Here is an 18,516-nt window from a genome sequence, read left to right on the forward strand (position 1 = left end):
CCACATGATGACATGTCATGTGTCTTCACAACAGGAGGTCGTGCCAGAAGACGAGGTTTCATTGTAGGCAACTTTGGGGGACGGAGTATTTCCTTCGGTGTTTCGGAGGATGTATTATTTGCTCAGAGGACGGAGTGTGTTCTTCGGTGTATTGAAGGGTGTATTATCTTGAATATGCTTCTCAAGGTGGTGTCTATAGGGAGGACCAATCATTTGTGAAATGTTGAGGATATTTTGGTTTGAGCATGCGAGAGCCAAGAAGTATTTCGTTGATGCAATAGTTTTGGGAACTTGTGGGCTTGCGCTTGATTCCTTCATTGATAGGCATATGTGGGACTTCCAGAAGCCAAGGATTGTGGTCCATTGACAGAGTTTGATGGAGTTTAGATTGGGAGTGACTGCAGGAGGAGTTTTGCTAGATCTTGGAGAGGAGGATATTCTACAGTCCGAGGAGGCTTCTTCAGAATTGGAAGAGGATTGCGAAGGGGATGCATGTTTCAGCTTTTTATTTATCAGGTTGAGCACAAACCTAGGGTTGAGCAAACCTAGGGTGCTTCATTGCATCATGAGAAGGAGGTCTCTTTAGAACCCAAGGATGAGTGTGAGGGAGATGCATGCATGTGCATCTCAACTTTTTTCATTTCTCGGATTGAGCGCACCCCTAGGGTGCTTCATTGTGTCATGTCATATGCTTGAACAAAGGAAGTTCTCGACTAGGACTATGAGGGAGAGTTTTCATAGGTGTCCTATACACTTGGGGGAGATTCTTTGGCCTTGGTGATGGCTACTTTAGTTTTTGGGCCAGTATAAAAGGGCTCTTCTCACTTGTTGATGTTTGCATTGGGTGGAGTATCCTCAATGATTGATGTCATGGAGGCACTAGAGGAGGAGAGGTCACAGCATTTGTCTTCACCTCGGAGGATATGCCAATGGTGGGTGTATATTCACAATGCACAAATTTCTTGGAGCAATTGAGGTTTTTGCTATGGTGTATCAAAGGATATATTACTTGGAGTATGTTCCATAGGGAGATGATGATCTAGACATACATTTGTTGAGCAATACTGAAGGATACATATTTGGTAGAGCTCTTCAAGGGAATTTTGCTCTTTGTTCTCCTTTCTTTCTTTAGTGATCCATTTGAGAAGATAGTGGATGGAGTGTGGATAGCAAAGTTTTGCTAGGCCATTCTTTGGAGTGTTCTTCTTGTGGGCACTTGAGGAAACTCCAAGGCTTGTATTGTTTTGTCATGGATGGTTGGACAATCGAAAAGTGTTGGGATCATGCAGAAGTTGGTCATCTGTATGCTTCTTTGCAGATCTTTGTGCTATTGTGGCAAGGATGCAAAGTTTTCTCACTATGTTGAGGATCTTAGGTACCTTGGATGAGCTTTGCGTGGATCCTTTTATTTTATGAAAGGACACTTTATATGGACACTGTGTAGTTGAGGACAGTTGGGATGAAGTGGGGGAGAATATGACATGGTACGAATATTGTGGGGACATCTCCCACGATTGATTAGCACCAAGGCGCACCAGCCAAGCAACACACAAGTAAGAGATGTGTCCACATTCGATTAGCACCAACAAGTGAAAAGATGCAGGGGAGAAGAGAGCTCGAGCTCTTGCAAGCACACACACACAAATCCTAGAGGAGAAAACACAAGGTAAGAGGCTGAAAATTATCTTCTTCTTCACATAACAAAAGAGGTCTACAAAGAAGATAAAGTGACTAACACACATAATAGAGAATATACAAGCGGTCCATAATGTAAACACGTTAAGTGGAGTGGGTAGGTGTGGACTAGTTGATGTAGTCTAGCTGTAGAAACTCTAGTGAAGATATGTCGGTGCCAGCTACCAAATGTAGATGTCGAACGGTCATGCAGGCGTCTCATTGAGTGTCAGCTCATGTTGAGTGTGACATCTCAACACTCTCCCTTAAGCTCAACTCCAGCTCATGAACTCCAAGTATATCTCGAAATCTGCCGAGCTTCTCAACTCCCAAGGTCTTCGTGAAAATGTCAGCGACTTAACTCTATGTGTTGACGTAGTCGATGTCGTCTGCCAAGACTCTCTTCTTGATGAAGTGGTAATGTACCTCAATGTGTTTCGTCTCGCGCATGAAAAATTGGGTTCTTGGCCAACTATATACTGCTAAGATTATCACAATATATGACAACCTTTCTCTCCACATGCAATCCCAAATCAACAAGTAGCTTGCGTAACTAAGCTACCTCACACGTTGCCACCGCAGCGTCTCTGTACTTTGCCTCTGTACTCGACAAAGCAACTATGGGCTGCTTCTTGTTGCTCCATGTCACAGGAGCACTTCGCAATGAAAACATAAATCCACTAGTAGATCTCTTGTCTGAGATGCTACTTGTCCAATTTGCATCTGTGTACCCATATAGCTTCAATAGTACACCTGTTGCATAAAACAATGCATAATCAATAGTGACTCTCAAATACCGAAGTGTGCGTCGCACACTGTCAAGACGTGGTTTGTACGAAACCTGCATAAACTGGCTCTCTAAGCCAATAGTGTAATTCAAATCTGGCCTGTTGATCGTGACATAGATCAAACTCCCACAATCTTCCTGTACATAGTGGGATCCTCCAACACAACCTGCATCCACATTAAGCTTGCCATTTTGATCTAATGGCACCGAGATTGACTTACAATCAACCATCCCATACTTGGTCAACATGTCCAATACATATTGTCTCTGTGACAACCAAATACCCTCAGGTTTGTGAATGACCTCAATTCTCAAAAAGTAGCGCAGATCTCCCAAATCCTTCATCTCAAACTTCCTTTTGAGAAGACTTTTCACATGCTCAATCTTTTCTAAGTTGTCACCCCTAACAATAAGATCATTTATATATATGGTGATGATCACAATACCCTTATCACTCTTGGGCACATACAAAGAGTGATCTGCATCTGCCATATGAAATCCAATAGTGACAAGATACTCAACAATCTTGTCATACCATGCTCGTGGAGCTTGCTTCAACCCATACAAAGTCTTCCTAAGCTTACACTTACATACCTACTCTGGGTGACATGTATCCTCAAAACCAAGTGATTGATCCATATACACTTCTTCTTGTGCAAGTCACCATGCAATAATCTATTTTTTACATCCATTTGATGTAAAAGCTAGCCTTTAGCTGCAGCCACTGTAATCACAACTCACAATTGCCATCTTTGCAATTAGGGCAAATGTCTTCTCATAATCAATCCCATATGTTTACACATATCCTTTGGCTACCAATCTAGCCTTGTACCTGCTTATGCTACCATTATTGTTATGTTTTACCTTATATACCCACTTACAACCAATAGATTTCTTGCCTTCAGGCAATGGCACCAAATCCCAAGTCTCATTTCCATATAATGCATCCATCTCCTCATCCATAGCTTTCTTCCAACACACATTTCCAATAGCCTCATCAAAACATGTGGGTTCTACAACCTGTACAACTTTTGCCATACAAGCATAATGATGTGCCACATAACTATCATAAGTGAACCTCTGCACAGGGTTTTTGACTCTTCCAGATCTTCGTAACTTTGCATTCATGGCTTCCATAGTCTTCTTCACACTAGGTGTCCTTATTGTTACTGGAATCCAAAGCTTCTTATCAAGGCTTATCTCCGAGCCACTAGACTCTTCATCAACAAGAGAATGCCATGCAGGCATACCAAGAGGCTCAACCACTTTCTCTTTGTCTTTATGTGATGTACCAACTACATTTCCAGGACTGGTATTATGACGCAGCCTACCACTCCATGGTCTATCAACAAAACTGCTGATGAGGACTCTCCTAGTCCACTCAATGACTGTGATTGCTGACTTGCATTCTGTGCAACCACATTTTCACTTACATCAGTCCCAACAATATCTTTTTCAGCAGCATACCAACTACTCATCTCATCAAATACACCATCCCTGCTTACCCTCAATTCACGTGTAGCAGGATTATAGCATCTATATTCCTTTTGCTCAAGGGAATACCCAATAAACACATATTTTTTTACCTTTGGTTCTAGCTTAGTATGCAACTCATCTGGCACATGCACATATGCAATACATCCAAAAACTTTCAAGTGAGAAATCAGGTTTCTTGCCCACAATAAACTTCTCCTCTGGCGTTACATCATGTATGATTGCAGTAGGAGTCATGTTCATGATTAAACTGTTGTACACACAGCCTCAGCCCAAGAGCTATGTGGCATATTCTTCTCTGCCGTCAATGCTCGTGCTATCTTTGCAATGTGCCTGTTTTTTCGCTCAGCAACTCCATTTTGCTTGCAGAGTGTATCTACATGTAAATTATCTCTGAATGCCATTCTTTCGCAAGAATTCAGAGAACTCATTGGAGAAGTATTCTTCCCCTCCATCTGACCTTAGGCACTCCACATGCTTTCTTGTCTGTTCAGCCATCACTCTGAAATTCTTAAAATGAGTGAACACTTCACTCTTCTCCTTCATGAAATACATCCACACCTTTCTCGTCTGGTCATCAATGAATGTTACGTAGTACTCACAGCCACCCATAGACGTAGTCTTCGCAGGATTGCATACATTTGAATGCACAACATCTAGTTCATTCCTGCTCACATTTCTGTCATATGGAAATATATGCTTTGTTTGCTTTCCAAATTGACATGCTTCACATACTTTCTACATACCTTCAACCTTAAACTTAGGCAGCCCTGTCACAATTTTTTTAGTCTGCACATACACTTCATTCTTTGCACATTTACATGCCTAATTCTCTTATGCCAAATGTATGTATCTGCACAACAACTCTTGGACCATTTGCAAACATTGCAGCACTCACTTCATGCATATTTACATTCAATGTAAACATTCTGTCCACTTTGTTGCCTTTTGTAACCAACCTGCACTTATCTTTAAAGTCTTCTACATAACAGTCACCAGGGTTAAATCGGACCTGCAAACCGTGTTCAATCATCTGGCCAACAAAAATCAAATTCTTTGTAATGTTTGGAACATGAAGTACATCTGTAAGATACTTCACCTTACCATCCTGCATAGACAATGACACATCTCCAACATCATGGGCTATCGGATGAGTAGTGTCATCCTTGTTTCAACAAAACCTGGTCTTTTATAAGACTCTTCATTTCCTTGAACCACTCACCATGACTTGTCATGTGGTTCAAAGCATCTAAATCAACATACCATATATCATCCTTACATGCTGCTACATCATTAACTACATGTTGCATAACAAATAACCTCTCATTATCCTCATTATTTATGCTAGAGGATGCATAGTTGTTTTGCTGCACTTTTTCATTTCGCATGTCACTTAGTTTCTTATAGGAATCTGCCTGCACATGTCTAGGCTTTTCACAATAAAAATAGCCTTGTGTATCATTATGCTGGCTTTGCCAGTAATCACGACCTCTTTGACTCCCCCTGCCTCTAAATTGGCCTCTTCCACCTGTGTGTTATTGTGAATCCTGGGACTATTGCTGCTGCTGACCATAATTCTGATTACGTGTTCAGCCACCACCTTGGCTACATCTACGACCTCTACCTCTTCCTCTACTTGAACTTGTGTATAAGGCTTGCTACTCTGAACTGTTTTTGTTTTGTGAAGACTGTTGATCTTCACCCAAATTCTTCTCTTCATCAATGATCAACATTGACACCAAATCTGTGAAGTTGGAAATGTTCTCCCGAGTCTGAATAGATATCTTTGAACGCCTTGTATTGTGGTTTGAGACCACGTAGACACACTTCCACCTTATCATCATCATCAACAAAAACACGAATTGATACAAGGGATTCCACAATGTCCTTGATCTTCAAGGCATAATCATTCACATACATATTTTTCTTCTCCATAGTATGAAGTTCATTCTTCAACTAAATTTTTCATGCCTTGGTGTTGGTTTCATACAGCGTCACTTAGATATTCCATGTCTCCTTAAGTGACTTGGCATCCTGTATATGCCCAATCATGGTGTCCTATATACTAATAGAAAGCCAATACATGACTTTCCTTGCTCCTTGATTCCAATCCTTGAATTCTTTTACATCTGCAGCAGTTGGATTAATCTCCGATATCTCTGGTGTCTCCTCATATTCACCTTCAAGTAGTGCTAGTAATCTTTTCCTATTAGGAAATTTGTTAATAAAACTATTACAACCAGTGACCTCAATTTGCATACATACACCCGATGGAAACTTTAAGACCTATGTTGCAGTACACACCATGTCTGCACAACCAATTGCCCTTCCTACAGTTTCAAAAATAGAGTTATGTAGAGAATCGAAACTTATCGTAGTATCCGTGAATGCCTGTGAACTGAAAAATAGAGGTCGAGATGCGTCCAAAATGCGTTTTCGGCCCGTAGCTCTGCTCCCACGAAGAAAGCTCCTCAATCAGAGTTCGTTTGCCAGTGCCTCCCTAAGAGCTCCCGACGACAAGGGTGTAGTAGCCAACATAAAGGGGGAAGAGTAGATGAAGCTCTTACCCTCGTACCACTTCTTGTGCTTCTCTTACTTGTCGCTCAGCCTTTAGCATGAACCAGGCTATGATACCATGAAAAGATGTAGGGGAGAAGAGAGCTTGAGCTCTTGCAAGCACACGCACACTCACACAAACCCTAGAGGAGAACACACAAGGTGAGAGGCTGAAAATTCTTCTTCTTCTTCACATAACAAAAGAGGTCTACAAAGAAGATAAAGTGACTAACACACATAATAGAGTATATACACGCGGTCCATAATGTGAACATGCTAAGTGGAGTGGGTAGGTGTAGACTAGTCGATGTAGTCCAACTATAGAATCTTTGGTGAAGATATGTCGGTACCAGCTACCAAACCCGCCAGTGATGTAAATGTTGAACGATCATGCAGGTGCCTCGTGAGTTGACCACCTTATGTTGAGCTTGATATCTCAACACCAAGGTGTACCGATCAGCACATAGGTCTCTACTTACATAGGCCGTGGACACTTTACTAATAGAATCAATCTTTTTTTAAATCAAAGTCATAAGTAAAGGAAAACTGACCGACCAAAAAAGTGGTGTATATATACGTGCATAGCCAAATTGTTAAGATTGTCTTGATTTTCTCAGCTAATATTAGAGCCTACATAGTGTAGCTATTAAAATTAAAGTCTACAGAGCATATTTGTGTAATACATGGTCTAGGAGATTTACAAAAGTGTGTAGGCTGTGATTTGATGTCTTCATTCTCATCCATCATTTGAACTTGAATTTTACTTGTATTACCTTCTTCTTGTGTTGCATAATACATAAGTAGTTTAGGACTGTTGTTGAAAATGTGGTGCCTAGATACATAAGGAGTATGTATCAAGGGGGGGTTTGTGAAGGTGTGTGTGAACAACCTCTAGTGGAGATGAGATATTTGAGATATTGTGATGTTGAGGTGGCATGACTTGTGTCTACACCTTATTGTAAGCCTTGGCTATATTAGAGCCACTTTGAAATGAATGGAGAACACCACTTTGCCTTATCCAAGTCGTGGTTCCTTGATTATGCACTCACAAGGTGATTAGTACACTAATCTCCTACTCCTCATGCACTAAATCATGGAATTCCTCACCTTCTATCCACCATAGCTTCTTCCCCTCTCATTTATTTATGCTCACACCTCTAATTTCAAGTTGGTATCAGAGCTTCAAGGTCTAGAATCATTCCAATCTCCTCAGTCATCATCTTGCACCATAAGCACTAATACGATGCTAATCACATCTTAATCCCTATCTTATCCCCTTCAAGGTTCCATGAAAGCTAGACCACAACCTAGTTTTCTAACAATTTCGTGAGCATCTCGGTATCTTTTTTGGAGCTTTTTGATTCAGACTACTGCTGGCTACAAGGTGTACAAAAGCCTACTACTGCTGGCTACAAAAGCCCTACTACAAGGCGTACAAAAGCCCTAACAAAATTGGGGAGCCTTGTCTACGTGAAGGTCACTATTGCACGCATAGTTTGGAAGCTGCAACCCGCGACACAGTCATCATTTGTGCACGGTACACAATGATTCAATCTAATTCTAGCTAGTCAGACATGCATGCCAACTTGCTCTACAAGCCTATAAAAGGGTTTGAGCTATCTCAACGAGAAGAAGGAGAAAACAATGGTTCTTCAGACCTACCCCCTACTGCCATATCCATTTTCTTTGGAGGTTTTGTGAGTATATTTGACTAAAGGATTAATCTTAGTGTGGATTAAGGGTTAATCCAAGAATAAGTACAAGTTCCCTAAGTCTTTTTGAAGTGTTTTTGTGGAAGGCTTGCTCTAATATCTCTTTGCTTCCATAAGCTCATGAGAAACCATGGTTAAGATTGCTTTGTACTGCCTAATCTCACTAGTGGATGTTCTCATTAATGTGTGTGGTACATATCCTCATTGATGTGGATGCTACCAAGTCGAATTACCTTGCAAATTAGTAGTGGATATGGCTGTATGTAAGCTTCTTTCACATTAAGGCAACTATTCATAATTCGCCTTGTGCTATTTATTGTAAAGGGTAGACACTACCGAGCACCTCCGCATAGACGGGGACTTTGGTAAGACCCCCTACTCATCATGGAACATGATGAAATCATCAAGTTTAGTGGTATTGGATTCCACACATAGCAGTCAAAAATCATGTATGCACTCATGAAAGAAAAATCTGTGGGGGATAATTCAAGGGAGGGACACTCAAGCAAGCCTAGTAACTACATGGAATGAGAAGAATGAGAGTCTTGGGACTCATAGCACTTGGATTGGATGATGAGGTCATTCATCATATCACTGGGATTGAGAAGGCCAATGATAAATGGGGAGAGTTAAACAAGTTGTTTGGTACATAGGCAAAACAGTCCAAAGTTCATTTACTTATGCAATTGTATCAACTCAACCAAGGTACTAGCCATGACCTGACAAGTCACTTCAACAAGTATAAAAGCATTAAGACAATAGCTTGCCACCACCATTGGTGGTAAGACATTTGATGATGATGAAGCTAAGGCTATCTTTCTTGCTAGATGTGAAAGGAAAGAAGAGTATGGTAACATAGTAAAAATCTTGTCTAACAACTCTACTCTATCCTTGAATGATGTACAAGCTTCATTGCTTGAACATGAGCAAAAGATGAAGAGCAAGTATGAAAATGGAGTATCTTCATCAAAGGAATTGGCACTTTATGCTAGTAAAAGGGAATTCAAGCCTAGATGTAATCATTGTTGCAAGTTAGGCCACACATTCAACACATGCAAATTCAAAGATAAACCAAAGCTTGAATGTATGGTGTGTGGAAAACTCGGACACACGGAAAGCAATTGCTAGTCAGAGAATCAACCTCAACAAGCGAATGTGATGGAGGCCTCCATTCCAAAGGAGGATATGGAAGCACTTTTTTGAAGCTATGGAGTTTTCACCCATCCCTTATATACATATATATGTGTATATATGTATATGTGTGTGTGTGTGTGTGTATATATATATATATGTATGTATGGATGTGTGTATGTATGTATGTATGTAGACATTTTTTCTATCTGCCCTGCATCACTCAGGAGCTAGTATGTTTCTCGGCATGTATGTATATTTTTTTGTATATATGTATGTATATATGTATGTATGTATGTATGTATGTATGTATGTATGTACATACATACATACATACATACATACATACATATATACATACATATATACAAAAAAATATACATACATGCCGAGAAACATACTAGCTCCTGAGTGATGCAGGGCAGATAGAAAAAATGTCCACATTCAAGAACTTATCCAAAAGTAGCACATCTATGTCCACATTCACGAGCTTATCAACCAGTAGCATCTATGTCCTCGAGGCATAGAGCACATCAGGCGTTGTGGAAAAATGGTGGTGCATCCTAAGGGAGAGGTCACTCGAAAAATCTCCATAAAAAGTTGTATAGGTAAGGATAAGTAAGGCACTATCACGTCAAAAAACCTGTGAGAAAGTCTTGAATATATAGGATCAATTGCTATGCCCTGTGTTGAGCAATGCTCTCTATGATCATATGTAGCTTTGCCTTAGCTCTAGCACTCTCTGCCTCTCAACTGTGGCTACTTGTGAGCAATGGCTACATTTGGGAGCACACTTGAGTCATTGCATGTGTATTCTTACCATCTATATCCTTGGTGGTGAAGATTTAATGCTATTGGACATACCAATGAGTCAAGAGATGCTATTACTACTTGGAATACACATGCTAATGTTGTGATAAAGATATATATATAGGTGGCTTGACTTGATGTGTCGATGTGATCTTATGGGAGAAGCTACACTACATTGAACTAAGCTATCATCTTCATTGACATCAAACTCTTGTAATGATTTTTGGATTGGAATTAATGCTGTATAAATGCCTATATTGTAAGTGACTACTCTTTCCAAGGAATCTACAATTTTCTATTTCAAGTTCATAGAATCTAGATTGTGGAGAGGGTACCTTTGGCATAGTGAAGAGGCCAAAGGGGAGCATGGCTTGAATCCGTTTATTCGTCACTCGTGAATGCCTTGGAAAAGAGAATAGATGGAGGATTAGGTACAATGGTGGTGAAGACTTGGCCCAAACTCTTGCCCTTGGACATGAAACTTGGGTAAGAGGGTTGGAAGATCTTGGACTGGGAGATCAACAAGCTTCAACGCACTCCATCGACACAAATCAAGTGTTATTGGTATAATGGGGAAAATGGATATGTACATGGGATTTTGACTTAATTTTCCATTGAGATTTGGTTGCAAAAAAAGGAGGTTATGGCAAAATTTTATCAAAATCTCATGGGAAAATTGGATCAATACATTGTTAAGCAGTGAATTGATACCTTCTTAATCCAAGAAAAGCTTATGCACAAGTGCCATGGACAATGGATGCCTTACATGCATTGAATTAAGGATTTTCACATTTGATTATGTTCTACAGGACCACAAAATCCTAATTCAGTCAAAATTAGTTGAGGATGTTTTGTGAGTTTTTGCATAGCCTCTTAATACTCCCTAAAAAGCTACGTCTAGAGCCATCAAGCTCCCAATTCTGGTACCGTTTGCTATCCCAACCAGCAAGGTCAACAAGAAAAAACCCTAATTCAATCATAGCTTATTTTTTATCTTGCCCAAGTGTTTATATATTCTAAGAGTACTCCCTTAGAGATTTGAAAAGAGCCATTGAAATCCCTCATCTTACTATTTGGTTGGTCAACAAACATATTTGAGTTTTTCATAAAAGTCAAACAGAGAGTACTTGTCCTTTGAAGTCAAACCTTTCATAGGGTTCTTAGTACTCCTCAAGAGCTTCCCATCAAGCTATAGATCATTCTATTTGGATCACTTGTTGGGGATTTATGGTCATTTTCCTATTTTCAACTGTAAATCACAAAAAAGTAAAAAAAGAAAAATATTTACCCTTTGACTGAAGCAAAATTAATCTTATGGTTGCGTAGTAAACTCTTAGAGCTTTCCATAGAACCCAAGATCATGTAATTCCGAGATCGTTGGAGTGGTCAAACGACCAAATTATATTTTTGTCGACTTTCTGTAAAAAAGTCAAAACAGAGAAGAGCACTCCCGCTTTCATTAGCGGGCACAAAGCAAGTTGAAATTTGGCAAGTGCATCTCAATTACAATGAAGAGATAGGCGATGAAGAAGCATTTGTTGAAGAAGTTTCCTAAGTGCATTTGGGTGAGAAGGAAGCCAAAGGCATGTTGATAATGGCATTGCAGATGTTCATACGGGTATGGTTAATACGAATACTTCTACGAACATGGACTCCATGCTGATGTCATGTGATATATGTTGGAAATCATGATGGAAGGAGTGCATAATGAAATGAGAAAGGAAGTTTATCTCTTAGGAATGACCTCATAGATGAGGGTATGTATCAAGGTGAAAATACATCTATTGGGAAGACATCTTAACCACGACAAATCGGTGATGTATTTTTTGCTTTGGTCATGCTAACAAGGAGTTCAATCTACCGTCAAGGTTTAAAGGAGGAGATGCTTATCAAGGAACTTCATCATTGGGTAATCATGACAAAGGCAAATATGTGTCTTTTGATTCCTCACATATGGATGGCTCTTGGAACAATAGAAGGTCTTCTACAGGGATGAACAGGTATAACAATGATGAAGAAAGGGATGAACAGGTATAACAATGATGAAGAAAGGGATGAATTCAAAGGGGCTAAAGAACAAAGTGGTTCTTACCAGGTTCAAAGCTGAAATCACTTCCAATCAAGAGTATGATGTATATTGGTAAAAGGCAAGATATTGTAACGATAAGTACCAAGGAAAATGAAAGGGGAAGATATGACAAGATGTATGAAGCTGTGTGCTCCAAATTGCCAAAGCCTATGAAGAGGGATGAATTTATTGAATACATGGTATCTAATCAAGTAGAAAATACATAGTTCAAGAATGGTGAACCATTCTTACAAGCTTTGTTTTCATTTAATGGGTGAAGGAGTCACTTGTATGCAACTTAAGAAATGGCTTCGCAAATTGGGAGACCTACTTCTATGCATTTCCTTGTGGAGACAAAGGCAAGGTGGAGATAGTGACTTCACATTTCATGTGGGAAAAGCTAGATCTTGGTGGTTGCAAAAAGCAATACAAAGGATGTTGGTGCTAGGATATTTTAGCCTATGAAGTTGTACAAACCTTTGTGATTATGCATGAACAAATGTGATTTAGAGCAAGATGCATGTCCATGACACTTCTACATGAGGAGTCTTTGTCTAGGTATGTTGAGGAGTATTGGTATCTTTCTTTCTTTGTACTGAAACTCAAGGAGAAGGAAGCCATAGACAAGTTTGTATGAAAACTAGACAAAGGTTTCATGCAAGTGATTCAATGCATTATGGAGAGTAATGATGACATTGTCCTAGATGAGATCTTGGTGTTGATGGGAATTTTCCACAAGCCAACTTTATCTTTTATTGGGAAATCTACAACAAGGAGTTCACTTTTATCCATACCTTCTATTAGGATCCACTCTTATGATACACTACAAGTGGAATCAAGATAGGGAGAATCAATGTAAATGAATTGTTTGTGCCATCTCTTGGTTTGCCACTTGATTTGAGCGAGGATGGAAGGGCTATTATGCATTAAATTTTGGATGATGGTGGCTTTAGAAAGTGAAAAAGGGGATAACCATTTGGTCAATGCATGGAGTATGATTATGTGGGACTTTATGAGCACATTATGGGAGTTAAAGTGGATAAGACACTTGCTGTAACTTCTGGACAACAAGTTGAGAAGAAGCCATGCACGCATCGATGCAAAGATTTGGATCTCATCTTAAATTTTGATTACATCTATGTACTAGTGCATCATTCTTGAATTTTGATTACATCTATGGACTAGTGGATCATTCTTGTGCTGATTTTATGGAGGATATCTTGGATTTTGAAGATAGTATTGGAAGCAGTAATTCATGCATTGATGGTGGTGTTGATGTGCAAAAGAGTAAAAGGTTTGGACTCTTAGGGATTTTATGTTGCACAAATTTCAAAGTCTTGAGGATGGGATGGAATGCCATGTATCTATATCATGTGAAGATTATGCAAGTGAAGATCATGCTAGAACATTTACATCATGTGATGGGCATATCTTCCATGAGGACATGGAGATATTGGATAACAAGTGGGGATAAATGAGAATGGCGAAAGTGTGGAGATCCATGCTCAAGATGGTGAGGTAACACTTATAGAGAATGCACATGAATGTGCCGATCTTGAAAATAGGAGTTTACTTCAATCCAAGACTTCTATGGGAAGTTACTGTTAATGTAAAAGTGATGTATATGTTGAAAATTTAGCAAACTCTTTATCATCACTTATGGGCACTATTCACATGATTGATTTTGGAGCAAAATATCAAGATCATTGTGTATTGGCTGATCGGACCATTGTAGATGCATGCTCAACTTATAACTTGGTGCCGAATGATAGTACAAATCATGGGATTATCAAGCTGGATGTTGACAATCATGACTTTTTACAAGGTAAGAATGAGTGGTGATGAGTTAAATAGTTTTGTAAGGAGCTATAACCTTTGCATGATATGGGGTTACTTGCCTTGATGCGATCCTTATTGGATTATCATGCGGATCTTGTGAAACATCTATGATAATTCCTACATCTATGGATTTATCTATGCCTACATCCATGAACTCATCTTATGGATTACCAAATGACGAGAGTATATCTTCTTCATCTATTTACACTCTTGGAGATGTTACCTATGGTAATATGGAGTCATTTCATGGATTGGGACAGCATTCACATGATGATCAAGAAGCATTGGTGCTTATGTACATAATGATCAAGAAGCATTGGTGCTTATGCACATGGTGATCATGAAGTATTGGATGATGCTTATGTATATGGGAATCATCACGATGGTGGTCTTGATGTTGAGAATTACACGGATCATGTCATTGATGTGGTTAGTATGCTTACGACATTATCAATGACATTATGGATAACATTGTGGATGTTGATGAGGATCATTGTTATGGTCGCAAGGATGGGTGGGCTCTTGAGTTTTCCTTTCAACCCGAGTGGCATTGTAATAGAGGATGTAATCATGGATCTACTTGTTTGGCAATGTAATTGATGCAAGTGGTTATGCATTTAGTTTATGGGAGAATTGTGCACATAAGGGGTATCCACTTGATCCTAGGGGTTACATTTTTAGATGGCGATGGCCAATTTCCATTTGATCTTAGAGGATATGTGATCCATGTTAAGTTCCTTGCTGACCTGATTTTATGTTAGAAAGGATTGAAGGAATTTTGGACAGATTTCATGAGTGATATGGTTGCCAAATGGAAACTATTTAATTACTGGAATTTTGTTGTGAGATAGCTTTTGGGATCCCTAAGTGGAAGATTTGAGTCTTTATGCAAAGAACCTTTCAAAGGAAATACCAATACCAGATTGGCTCATAGGTATTTTGGACCCTACAAAGTATGGAGAAAGGTTGGTGAAGTAGCCTATCAATTGTTGCTACCTTCATCGAGAGACAAGGATTCAAGATGTCTTTCATGTGCCACACTTGAAAGCTTATGTGGGACCAGAAGTAGTTATTCATGAGGAGTTGCCTCCCTTAGATGAAGAAGGATTAGTTGAATACCTTCCGAAAAAGATTTTGGGAAAAAGAGATAGGTTTCTTCATAACCAAACTCTTTTGTGGAATACCTTGTCAAATGGAAAGGATTTCCCAAAGAAGAGGCTTCATGGCAACCCGCTTCTATGATGGAGCATTACCAAGGGTTGTTGGTGAATGATTTTGATGAAGTAAATGGGGAGGTTTAACAATGAATAAGCTTGCTATAAATTCTTGAAAATTCAATGTTTTCAGCCCATATGTCTGTATGGTAAACTCAAAGGTTGGAATGAGCTTTGCGAAGAGAGACATGTACCTTCATGGAGAAAAGGCAAGGAGCTAATTTGGGGGTCTTATGCAAAATTACAACAATGCAAGAGTTGCATACTCTTTTAGAATATCTTACCCTCTACATGCTACATTCACATTTGGAATTGAGGAGATGTTTTCTCCATAATTTTACACCCAACCCTTATGATTATGTGATTCTAATCAAAAGTTTTGAGGACAAAACCATTCAGGTGAGATGGTTTGTAATGAAGGGGAACACATTAGTGGGCAATTAGACATGGGCACTCAGACATGTAAATAAATAATGGACCCTAAGACCATGGGCCATGTAAGTGAGTTAGGGGAGATGGACCTTGAGCCCAAGCTCTTGGCTATGGTGGTACTCCCATTGAGTACATATGTGTGGTGGTACTTCGCTTGAGTGCATCTCTTACCCTAACCCTAATCTCTTTCTTGCAATGTGTGTGTACACACACACACACACACACACACACACACATAAACACATACATGTATATGTATATATATGTGTACACTCATATATACATATACACATATGTGTAAGAGATATTGACCACCTTATCTACACATACAACATGGATTTTAGGTCTATGTAAATAAATTTCATATTTGTAAGTAGATTATATAAATTTATAGTTCAAATTAACTATAGTGGCAATGAAAGAACTTCATAAATAGTCATATTAGGCAAGAATTGGTTTAAAATTTTATGAAGTTAATTTAAATTAGACCTTGATATTGTACTAGACTACAGATCATTCGAATAGTGGAAAAGGAAAACCTACAGAGACAACAAAGCTATGAACTATAACATTGACATTACTATTTTAAAAAATTGAAATGCATCAAAAGTAACAAGATACAATAACCTAGGAGGCTTTTACGAGCCAAGCACATAACGTATGTCATTTTGCATTATATGACAGTGAAAATGAACATATTACTTGCACTTTCAACATTGAAAGAATTTCTCTAAATGAGGGAATGGCATTTTCCTCTATGTTTATAAATTTAAGGAGGGACTTTTGCCACCTCTTTGCCATACACTATGTATGGTATTTTCTTTTCTTTTTCACACAAGTTAGAAAGAGAGAACATAACTTTTATATGTTGATAATAGTTGATGTCGGTTGTTGATAACTTATAGCTTCTTTTGCGTTCATTGACAATAATCGACATTTCTCTAACCTTTAGCTTCTTTTTGTGTAAGCACTCATTGAAAATAATCTACATCATTTACCAAAAGAGCATACAATTATTTCTTGTATTAAAATCTCTTACCCAAATCTAGGTAAAACCTTGAAGTGATATTCAATCAAAAACACCAACTCTATGGATTAACTCAAGGAAATGTAGTATTCTCTCTTGATTTCCTCAAAGGTTGTTTTGCCACATTCTTACATTTAAAAAGGTGCACGAAAGCTCAAATTTAGCATAATTAAGGTAGTAAAGGCTTTCTTATATTTCTTAATATGTTATATGTCATCAACATAGATACAAATAAGGAGTATCACACGACCATGATGTTGTTTATATATAGTTACTTTAGATAGTAGCATTGTACAGTAGTGTATACTATGCATGATCATAGAGTGGAATTTATAATATCATCGGTATGCAAACTTCTTTGGCCTGTACAAGGAGCAATGAAGATAATATACTTTTGTGGGTGAAGACAAAGATTGATAATACCATTGGTATGGAGACTTCTTTGGCCTGTAGTACAAGGAAAAATGAAAATGATATACCTTTGTGGGTAAAGACAAGGATTGATAATGAAGAGGATTTTTCTTGTAGATCTCCTCATTGAGCTCATCATGGAAGAATCAATCTTCATATCCATTTGGTGAATGTAGAAATCATCATGGGCCCACCAAAGAGATGATCATGCACAAGGATGTTATGCTTAACTTAGGTGAGAGAGTTTCTTTGTAATCCACACCTTTAAGTTGATAAAATCCATGAGCTAGGTGTAAAGCCTTGAATATAGCACAATACTATTTAAATTATATTTTTGCCAAAGTATCCACTTGCACAAACATGGCATCATCAGTTGTTGAGCCTTTATTATCATCAAGGTCGTCTTTAAGGGAAGGTGACATCAACACAACAATGAGTAGCATTCACTTCCCCTAAAAAAATCCTTCATGTTAAGCATGAACACATAAGAATAAACAAGGGCTGGTTAAAATCGTGGATCTACATATGTGTGGTGAGGATTCATGCTGTGATATATTTGGCATTTGAGGGAAGGCATGTGTATGTCCTCTACATTTAGGTGTGTGCATGGTTTATTGTTGAAAGAACACTAATGAAGATTGAATGGGTAATTGCAAACATTTCTCCTTTAAGATTTCTTTGAAAATAACATGAACTTGTGGTCTTTGAAAAAAAAATGACAAAAATGTAGAATGTTAAAAGAAAAATATGCTCGTTTTTTAAAGATTTCAAAATTTGGATGAATTTTGAGTGAAGCAATTTTTAAAATTGAATTAATGTGCATTTGATTTGCATTAGCATTAGCATTAGCGTTAGCATTAGCATTAGCATTAGTATTAGCATTAGCATTTATGAATTTTATGTAAGTTATAATGAATAAAATATTTTTAATTAACAAGATTTTGAGATCCTAAGTATCAATGTTTTTGTTTTACTGATGGTGGACTAATGTTTTACCACTTTCACATTGAAATGATGCCATATAAGAAACTAAAAAAAAGAAGAAGACATTTTTTTAAAGCCCTTGTTATAGGGCCCTTGTAAAACCTTCAAAGTGGTCAAGTATAAGTGTCTCTTGAGAATAATATTATCAACTAAAGTGTGATCTTTGCATGTTAATGGTTGGGGAGATACTGGATGGAAGAGTTACAATATCAATGTTGTTAGTCTATTTCTATTCACACTGCTCTTTAGCTTTATTTCCTTCTCCTTAGGGAGATTAACAGGTATACCTTGGAGGTCTTGTTATTTAATTTGGATTGACTATCCAAAAGCCCAAAATGTTATGCAAATTCTTACAAAGTAAATTTTCTATACAAATC

The sequence above is a fragment of the Cibotium barometz genome, chromosome 42, assembly GCF_041138505.1.
Source record: "Cibotium barometz isolate CiBa-2024 chromosome 42, ASM4113850v1, whole genome shotgun sequence".
Lineage (NCBI taxonomy): Eukaryota > Viridiplantae > Streptophyta > Polypodiopsida > Cyatheales > Cibotiaceae > Cibotium > Cibotium barometz.